This window comes from Oncorhynchus clarkii, chromosome 22, assembly GCF_045791955.1.
Source record: "Oncorhynchus clarkii lewisi isolate Uvic-CL-2024 chromosome 22, UVic_Ocla_1.0, whole genome shotgun sequence".
NCBI lineage: Eukaryota > Metazoa > Chordata > Actinopteri > Salmoniformes > Salmonidae > Oncorhynchus > Oncorhynchus clarkii.
In genome coordinates this window covers 45,018,808-45,026,241 of record NC_092168.1, presented here as the reverse complement: position 1 = coordinate 45,026,241, position 7,434 = coordinate 45,018,808, and positions in this window count along the sequence as shown.

Below are 7,434 nucleotides of genomic sequence, written 5' to 3'. Positions count from 1 at the left end.
CAAAACTATAGTTTGTTAACAAGAAATTTGTGGAGTGGTTGAAAAAAGAGTTTTAATGACTTCAACCTAAATGTATGTACACTTAGACTTGAACTGTATACAGTGTTGTAACGATGTGCACATGGTTAAAGTACAAAATGGAAAATAAATAAACAAATATGGGTTGTATTTACAATGGTGTTTGTTCTTCACTGGTTGCCCTTTTCTTGTGGTAACAGGTCACACATCTAGCTGCTGTGATTGCACACTGTGGAATTTCACCCTAATTCTTCATCTCCCTCTCACTCTCTCTCTCTCTCTCTAGCTCTCTCTCTCTAGCTCTCTCTCTCTTTAGCTCTCTCTCTCTTTAGCTCTCTCTCTCTTTAGCTCTCTCTCTCTCGCTCTCTCTCTCACTCTCTCTCTCTTTAGCTCTCTCTCTCTCTCTCTCTCACTCTCTCTCTCTTTAGCTCTCTCTCTCTCTCTTTAGCTCTCTCTCTCTCTCTCACTCTCTCTCTCTTTAGCGCTCTCTCTCTCTCTCTCTCTATCTCTCACTCTCTCTTTAGCTCTCTCTCTCTTTAGCTCTCTCTCTCTCTCTCTCTCACTCTCTCTCTCTTTAGCGCTCTCTCTCTCTCTCTCTCTATCTCTCACTCTCTCTTTAGCTCTCTCTCTCTCTCTCTCTCTCTCACTCTCTCTCTTTAGCTCTTTCTCTCTCTAGCTCTCTCTCTCTCTCTCTCTAGCTCTAAATAAATAAAGTTCCTCTTTAATAAAGTTAATCTTTAATACAGTTTCTCCTTAATAAAGTTGATCTTTAATACAGTTTCTCCTTAATAGAGTTCCTACTTAATAGGAAGGTCATCTTGTAGATTGTCACTTTTATGAAATGGACCTCTGTGCTGTTATTATGGTCTCTTAACCTTGTCATCCTGTCGTGTTATGAATGGTTTGGATTAAGAACAACGCTTCCTCTTACAATTAAAGTGTCAAGCGCTTGGCATACAAACGGTTCGATTGTGGCAGGTTGTAGCCTAAATGAGGGTTTGCTGCCAGGGAGGAAGAGTGAAACGCAAGTCAACTATGTAGTGTTTGTTGCATTGTTCTACAGTAGCTTTAATTTGACTGACTGCTAGGGAGAGAGGCCGTGCAGCTGTGTCCTCCATGGGTCCACACACGTCCTCTTTGAACAGCGCCAGAAATACTGCATGGGAAAATTAATCAAACATCTGGCCTTATGGGCTGCTTCCTGTTGTCAGTGTGCCATCAGTTGCAGGTTAAAATGGGAGTCTAATAAAACAGAACTTATGGTAACTTTCACTACACGTATGATTTACGGCAGCCCCCCCCCCCCCCCCCCCCCCCATTTTATATGAATCCTATTGGAGCGTCGGGTCGATAGAGAAGAGTGTACGGGTCACTATATCTCCTGTTGGAGTGTTTTGACCACCCAGTTTGTTTATGAGGGAGGTTCAACTGCCACATGACTGTACAGTAATGGCCGACGTACTATGAAGCCATACTGCACGAGGAGCTCAGTGTTAGAGCACATAGCTCTTCTAACTTGTGGGTCAGAGAAGGCGGTGTGCTTTTTTCATCCGACTAACGTTGAGAGCACAAATCGCAGCACGTGCTCTGGTTTCTTGTCAGCGTTAGGAGAATAAGTACACCTCCCCCCAGGACCAAAAGCTTCTCCAGTTGTATGTGCGTAGAACGTCATCACTCCTGTTCAACAACCTGACACATATTTTGGTGGGATTGTCACCACAAGAAGGAAGTTGTAAACCAGAGAGGCTCCCAATCCAGGAAGTATCTTTTCTTTGGGGAGAATCTTGCCTTGAGGGCAGACAGAACTTTGTGTGGCTCCCTAACCTGCTACAGAACAGAGAAACACAGTCACACTAACCTACCATAGAAGACACAGAGAAACACAGTCGCACTAACCTACCATAGAACACACAGAGAAACACAGTCACACTAACCTACCATAGAACACACAGAGAAACACAGTCACACTAACCTACCATAGAACACACAGAGAAACACAGTCACACTAACCTACCATAGAACACACAGAGAAACACAGTCACACTAACCTACCATAGAACACACAGAGAAACACAGTCACACTAACCTGCTACAGAACAGAGAAACACAGTCACATTAACATGCTACAGAACAGAGAAACACAGTCACACTAACCTGCTACAGAACAGAGAAACACAGTCACACTAACCTGCTACAGAACAGAGAAACACAGTCACACTAACCTGCTACAGAACAGAGAAACACAGTCACACTAACATGCTACAGAACAGAGAAACACAGTCACACTAACCTGCTACAGAACAGAGAAACACAGTCACACTAACATGCTACAGAACAGAGAAACACAGTCACACTAACTTGCTACAGAACAGAGAAACACAGTCACACTAACCTACTACAGAACAGAGAAACACAGTCACACTAACCTACCATAGAACACACAGAGAAACACAGTCACACTAACCTACCATAGAACACACAGAGAAACACAGTCACACTAACCTACCATAGAACACACAGAGAAACACAGTTGCACTAACCTGCTACAGAACAAAGAAACACAGTCACACTAACCTACCATAGAACACACAGAGAAACACAGTCACACTAACCTACCATAGAACACACAGAGAAACACAGTCACACTAACCTGCTACAGAACACACAGAGAAACACAGTCACACTAACCTACCATAGAACACACAGAGAAACACAGTCACACTAACCTACCATAGAACACACAGAGAAACACAGTCACACTAACCTACCATAGAACACACAGAGAAACACAGTCACACTAACCTACCATAGAACACACAGAGAAACACAGTCACACTAACCTGCTACAGAACAGAGAAACACAGTCACACTAACCTGCTACAGAACAGAGAAGCACAGTCACACTAACCTGCTACAGAACAGAGAAACACAGTCACACTAACCTACCATAGAACACACAGAGAAACACAGTCACACTAACCTACTACAGAACAGAGAAACACAGTCACACTAACCTGCTACAGAACAGAGAAACACAGTCACACTAACCTGCTACAGAACAGAGAAACACAGTCACACTAACATGCTACAGAACAGAGAAACACAGTCACACTAACTTGCTACAGAACAGAGAAACACAGTCACACTAACCTGCTACAGAACAGAGAAACACAGTCACACTAACCTGCTACAGAACAGAGAAACACAGTCACACTAACATGCTACAGAACAGAGAAACACAGTCACACTAACCTGCTACAGAACAGAGAAACACAGTCACACTAACATGCTACAGAACAGAGAAACACAGTCACACTAACTTGCTACAGAACAGAGAAACACAGTCACACTAACCTACTACAGAACAGAGAAACACAGTCACACTAACCTACCATAGAACACACAGAGAAACACAGTCACACTAACCTACCATAGAACACACAGAGAAACACAGTCACACTAACCTACCATAGAACACACAGAGAAACACAGTTGCACTAACCTGCTACAGAACAAAGAAACACAGTCACACTAACCTACCATAGAACACACAGAGAAACACAGTCACACTAACCTACCATAGAACACACAGAGAAACACAGTCACACTAACCTGCTACAGAACACACAGAGAAACACAGTCACACTAACCTACCATAGAACACACAGAGAAACACAGTCACACTAACCTACCATAGAACACACAGAGAAACACAGTCACACTAACCTACCATAGAACACACAGAGAAACACAGTCACACTAACCTACCATAGAACACACAGAGAAACACAGTCACACTAACCTGCTACAGAACAGAGAAACACAGTCACACTAACCTGCTACAGAACAGAGAAACACAGTCACACTAACCTGCTACAGAACAGAGAAACACAGTCACACTAACCTACTACAGAACAAAGAAACACAGTCACACTAACCTACCATAGAACACACAGAGAAACACAGTCACACTAACCTACTACAGAACAGAGAAACACAGTCACACTAACCTGCTACAGAACAGAGAAACACAGTCACACTAACATGCTACAGAACAGAGAAACACAGTCACACTAACTTGCTACAGAACAGAGAAACACAGTCACACTAACCTACTACAGAACAGAGAAGCACAGTCACAATAACCTACCATAGAACACACAGAGAAACACAGTCACACTAACCTACCATAGAACACACAGAGAAACACAGTAGAGTCTTACTACACATCTGCATGACAATTAAAGTTGTCATTGGTGTACATCATTATCTGTTCATCACAGTATTCAGAAACACCTCCTTTCAACATCTTCCACCAGGTCGGATCCACCGTCACATCTAATGGGGGGAGGGGGGGTATTTACTTGGTGAAGAACGAAGATTGTTTGTCTTGTGTAGTTTCTTAATCAAACTGTATGTGTAAACATGTATACACAGGGCCCAGCTGGAACAGAGACCTCGGTCTCAGTCAGGGCCCAGCTGGAACAGAGACCTCGGTCTCAGTCAGGGCCCAGCTGTAACAGAGACCTCGGTCTCAGTCAGGGCCCAGCTGTAACAGAGACCTCGGTCTCAGTCAGGGCCCAGCTGTAACAGAGACCTCGGTCTCAGTCAGGGCCCATATGTAACAGAGGCCTCGGTCTCAGTCAGGGCCCAGCTGGAACAGAGATCTCGGTCTCAGTCAGGGCCCAGCTGTAACAGAGACCTTGGTCTCAGTCAGGGCCCAGCTGTAACAGAGACCTTGGTCTATACCACTGTAGCAGTTGTAATAAACTCTGAAGGCATAGATGTTCTTAAAGAGTCAATGTGCAAGCCCCCCCCAGACCCCCTCCTCCAGACCACCCCTACAGACCCCCCCCAGACCTACCCTCCAGACCCCCCCTCCAAACCATCCCTCCAAACCACCCCGCTCCAGACCACCCCTCCAGACTAACCCCCCCCCAGACCACCCCTCCAGACTACCCCCCCAGACCAACCCCCTCCAAACTACCCCTCCTCCAGACCACCCCCCCACCTTCATCCTTACATACTTGTTGCCCACCTCTAGTGTAATGGATATGTGACGCCCCAGACTCCATCCCTTCATGACAGCTGGCTAGGGGCTCGCAGAATGGCTCAGTTGCCATGCTTTTTATTGCAGTCATATAGTTGGAACAGGAAACGCCTGTCTGACTCGGCATTGTGCTAGGTTGTTCAGGACGTACAAAACGCTCAGAGATCTCCCAGGAGGTGCACATTGTCAACATTCACCCCAGAGCTCAGCCTAAATTCAAGAAAATACATGCAGTTTGAAGAACATATATGGAATGCTTAGTACATCTCTATAATAGAACAGGCATTGGTCATAGCATTCTAGAACATTGCTGCAGTAGCTGAATATTTAATGAGATGGAATAGGGTTCTACAACCCAGTCTCTCATTGGCTGGTTGTCAGCTGCATGAATACTGTGGGGGACAGGGATCAGCAGCTCTATAACTCCTTCAGACAGGTTTGTCATTCAGTGTCAGTGGTCCACTAGGGAGCTCCCCTTCAATATCAAAGCCAGTTCTGATGGATGACTGTTGGCCCACTGTTGGTGGGGTGTCGCTGACACGTCCTGTTGTTACCTGGCACATGATGCTGTACTGCATGTGTCTCTGATGTGTGCATCAATGGCATCCCGCTCCCACTATGGCCAAGAGCACGGATATGGAGCCATACAGGAAACCATACACAGAAGAGCCCTACAGGCAGACATACACAGAGGAGCCCTACAGGCAGACATACACATAGGAGCCATACAGGAAACCATACACAGAGGAGCCCTACAGGCAGACATACACAGAGGAGCCCTACAGGAAACCATTCACAGAGGAGCCCTACAGGCAGACATACACAGAGGAGCCCTACAGGAAACCATACACAGAGGATCCCTACAGGCAGACATACACAGAGGAGCCCTACAGGCAGACATACACAGAGGAGCCCTACAGTCAGACATACACAGAGGAGCCCTAGAGGAAACCATACACAGAGGAGCCCTACAGGCAGACATACACAGAGGAGCCCTACAGGAAACCATACACAGAGGAGCCCTACAGGCAGACATACACAGAGGAGCCCTACAGTCAGACATACACAGAGGAGCCCTACAGGAAACCATACACAGAGGAGCCCTACAGGAAACCATACACAGAGGAGCCCTACAGGAAACCATACACAGAGGAGCCATACAGGCAGACATACACAGAGGAGCCCTACAGGCAGACATACACAGAGGAGCCCTACAGGCAGACATACACAGAGGAGCCCTACAGGCAGACATACACAGAGGAGCCCTACAGGCAGACATACACAGAGGAGCCATACAGGCAGACATACACAGAGGAGCCATACAGGAAACCATACAGAGGTCATTGCTCCACAGTTAAGCAATAAAATGATAATTCTATATTGTTGTGGCTGATAGCATTGTATGTTGGTGATGAAAACACTTTCTATAGTCAATTCATTTCAGCAAAACCAATGGAGTGCTTTATTTTCCTCAAAGGGATTCTTATTGAGGTGGCTGTGGCATAGCTAACAACACACTAACACCCTCCCCAGGGCTTCTATGTAGGTTCCAGTCATTGTTTCGCAGTTCCTATTGGCTGAAGTACCTAACAGGAAGGAAGAGGGGCTGGGTGGGGTGGGTGGGGGCGGGGGGGGGGGGGGGGGGGGGGGGTTGAGTAGGGAGCGTGACCCTAGACCATAAAGCCTGGCAACCACCCTGCTACATTGTTCACCATTCACCGGCGTCATTCCAACACGGTCTCATTGGATTCCTCCAGCCTCTCTGCACATCCTGTCCTGTTATAGGTACTGAAGGTCTTTGCTGACAGCCAGACACAACGTGTATCCTGACCATACTGGGCTGGTCGCTTTTGTTTAGCCATGAAGCTTCTTGCCCAGCATGAAGACGGAATGACTATAGAAATAGAATGTAAAGGGTGGCTCAATGCCATGTTATAAAACAAACAACTAGACTATGACTACATCCCAATAATATGGTGGTCATATGCTGCAGGGTTCTGTAGACTGAGCATACTACGTAGACTAATACATGTCCTACCCTTTAGCCACAGCCTAAGCCTACAGTATGTCAACCACATTTCTTCTTCTGGCACCACCTTGTGGCCCAGCACTGTGTGTTCCTCTCAGGAAGGACAGCTCTCATACCCAGCACTGTGGTCCTCTCAGGAAGGACAGCTCTCCTGCCCAGCACTGTGGTCCTCTCAGGAAGGACAGCTCTCATACCCAGCACTGTGGTCCTCTCAGGAAGGACAGCTCTCCTGCCCAGCACTGTGGTCCTCTCAGGAAGGACAGCTCTCCTGCCCAGCACTGTGGTCCTCTCAGGAAGGACAGCTCTCCTGCCCAGTACTGTGGTCCTCTCAGGAAGG